Source organism: Hermetia illucens, chromosome 3 (genome assembly GCF_905115235.1).
Source record: "Hermetia illucens chromosome 3, iHerIll2.2.curated.20191125, whole genome shotgun sequence".
Lineage (NCBI taxonomy): Eukaryota > Metazoa > Arthropoda > Insecta > Diptera > Stratiomyidae > Hermetia > Hermetia illucens.
In genome coordinates, this window is record NC_051851.1 from 105,086,985 (window position 1) to 105,089,488 (window position 2,504).

General features: G+C 39.9%; 1 long non-coding RNA gene across 1 annotated transcript; it reads right to left on the minus strand.

Moving 5' to 3' along the window:
* Positions 1 to 900: 900 nt before the first annotated feature.
* On the minus strand, positions 901 to 1,876 carry LOC119652396. The gene is made up of 3 exons (XR_005249542.1): positions 1,498 to 1,876; positions 1,404 to 1,429; positions 901 to 1,345 (listed from the first exon to the last, which is right to left on the minus strand). It is a non-coding gene; the product is annotated as an uncharacterized LOC119652396 (long non-coding RNA).
* Between the last annotated feature and the right edge of the window lie 628 nt (positions 1,877 to 2,504).

Consider the following 2,504-nt stretch of genomic DNA (forward strand, 5'->3'; position numbering starts at 1 on the left):
ACACGACCAATCTCCTTTCTCAACTTTTCGACTCTTTTGTTGAGTCGAAACACCCAGAACGGTAAAGTCCTTCTGCGCATACCTCTGTTATTCGCTCTAAGATGTTGTTTATGGAGACGAATAACCGTGGCAGCTGCAACGTAGATCAGGCTGTGAACCTCTGTAGCAGTAATCTCGCTAGCCAAACGATCAGCCAAAATTCTGTCAACGGCAGCAATGATGTTAGTAATTGCCGAAGTAAACTTCAGTTTTGGGATCTTTGGCCTAGCGTCTGGGAGAATATTAGCATACTCTGTGAATGCGACCTGGAATGCGGTCAAAACCTCATTATAAATTGGGTCGACATCCCCAGTTACTAAGCTTCTCCTGACTACTGGATTCATGGAGTGCCTTACAGGTGGAGTACTTGTGTTACTCCTTTGACTAGTCCGGTAATTTGATGACTCCAGCCCGAGCTCAAGTGAAACCTCTTGGAAGATTTGTTGCCTAGTTGGTAAGGCAACTCGGTTGTTATTCACTATCACCATGAACATGAACATGACTTAGCTCCGGAAATCGGGTTATGAACGCGTCATGTAGTCGATGTTTGTACCCTGATGGATTCCGTTCCAAATCCGTGACACGGTAATAGGCGCGGACGATAAATTCGTTGAGTTGGTTCATCCAAACCATACGACGCCTAGGTCTCCCGTCCCTGGTGGTTGACGGCATAACCGCCAAAACGTCCAAGGGCGAAGAGCCGCTCTGATGTTGTTGAACGACCCTTAACCGTGTTGGGTACTGTCTTCGTGTCCCTGGGGTCCCATTAAAAAAATTTAAATTGTTTTCCCCAATTTTATATTTTATATATATAATACTACGTATATATATAATATATATATTAATTGATTTTATAATAAATTTCATTATTTAATACTTTCCTTATTACTAATGTCGTCTACTGCTAGGGCAGTATTTTTTTAATAAGGATTGAATCATCGCATTTAATACAGTAGCCTCTTGAGATAGCAAAAAAAACAGAGCTTGTTCGTTATTTCGAAACATTATATTCTTTCTATCTCTGTCAACTTTCCGCGTAATAAAATCTGCACAATTTATCGGGGTAATTTTATTAGCTTCGCTGGGAGAACCGGTTTTCGAGATTATAAAATTCTTTTGGATCGACAATGTGAAACAAACTCAACGTAGTTGCGATATGTGCTTCAACTTCATCACTACTTTTCGCTTGAACTGCTTGAAGGAATATTGTGTCGGTTGTGATATTTGATACATATAATTGAACGCAAAACTTTATTTCATAATACTGCCATTATTTTGCTGACCCCACTTCTGAACGGGACAAAGACTGAAAAAGAAAAAGTAGATTTTGCGATTGCGATTTTGCGATCCTTGTAAAACAAAACCTTATAAGAAGCGATTCGATGTCTGTCTGAAAGAAAGAAAACCGTCTAATTATTTCAACGATTTTAATCCCTAGAACCACAAAAACACACTTACATATGTGCCGGTGCGAACTTACTCAGTTTGAAGAATTGCGTTGGTCGTGATATCGGAAAGATTGTTTTTCCTTTCCGATGTCAAAAGTGAAAAATAAAAATAAGTTTCGTTGATTAATAGTTATAAGTCACGTTTAAAAAGGAATCCCAAGCTTTGTTCTATATTTTGAGTTATGAATTACGATTAAAACATTGAACAGAAAAAACCAACATAACATTATCCTTAAAACGATAGGACTTTTCTCTTAAAATATTAAAATGGCAACTAATTCAATTTTTTATTGTATTCAATTCTACTATAAGATATTAATAATAATGACCCGTGCGGTCAGCGACTGGCTTGAGACTGTCAGGAGACCGGTTCCTACACCGGCCTCGTGGCTCTCATCCTAAGAAGTAGGCGAGTTGCTCAGGCGTGGTGAGGTGTGCTGCGATTTTGGTGTGGAGCTCGAATGAACTTCCGCTATGCCGCTCACATAAGTATGGTCTGACCGTCACGGTTAGCAAAACGGTTAACTTAATTGATAAATTAATTGTGTGTTTGAGGTGGGATAGAAGCAAAGCCTCTGAGCACTCAGATTCTAGTGATCTATTGTACTCGATCCCCCCCTAACGGAATATCTCGAATACATTTATGTACCGCAGGATTTCCGTTTGTGGATGTGATGTTACTGGCTGCAGTTCGAGCACATCAGCACCAAAAACCTGGCGTCCTTATTACAAAATGGACACGTATCATCTTGGATAATTCTTATTTTGATCATATGCCCCGCTAGTAAATTATGGTCAGTTAGAATGCCCACAACATTTCTTGGTTTTTGACAAGATAAACTTCGCCATATGTTTGTTGGGAAAAGTATGGTGTGTTTAGCAAAATTAAGGTTCAGCCAGCTGTCATTATGGGAAGCTTGTTCCCAGTTTTTGATAGCAGCATTAGCCAGTGTTACTGGTACCCCAATTCCTGGTTCCGGTCCGGGCATTGAAGCCTCTTTTGCTAAAGCATCCGAG